Below are 270 nucleotides of genomic sequence, written 5' to 3' on the forward strand. Positions count from 1 at the left end.
CCTAAAAACTGAACGGTCGAGATGTGGATATGCGACAGAAAAGTGACCTAAAACTCGAACTTCACATGTTATTTTCAAAGCGGAGCTCCGCTCTGGATTGGATATGTATATATATATATATATAGATGACCATTCCACTAAGGGATCCATGATTTTGGACATTTTAAGGGATTTCTTGTGGGACTTACTTTTCGATCGTATACCGTTCAGTTTTTAAGTCTTAATGTATTGATCATTTCTGTAACAGCAAAATTGATGATCGTTAAGATA

Source organism: Rosa rugosa, chromosome 1 (assembly GCF_958449725.1).
Source record: "Rosa rugosa chromosome 1, drRosRugo1.1, whole genome shotgun sequence".
Taxonomy (NCBI): domain Eukaryota; kingdom Viridiplantae; phylum Streptophyta; class Magnoliopsida; order Rosales; family Rosaceae; genus Rosa; species Rosa rugosa.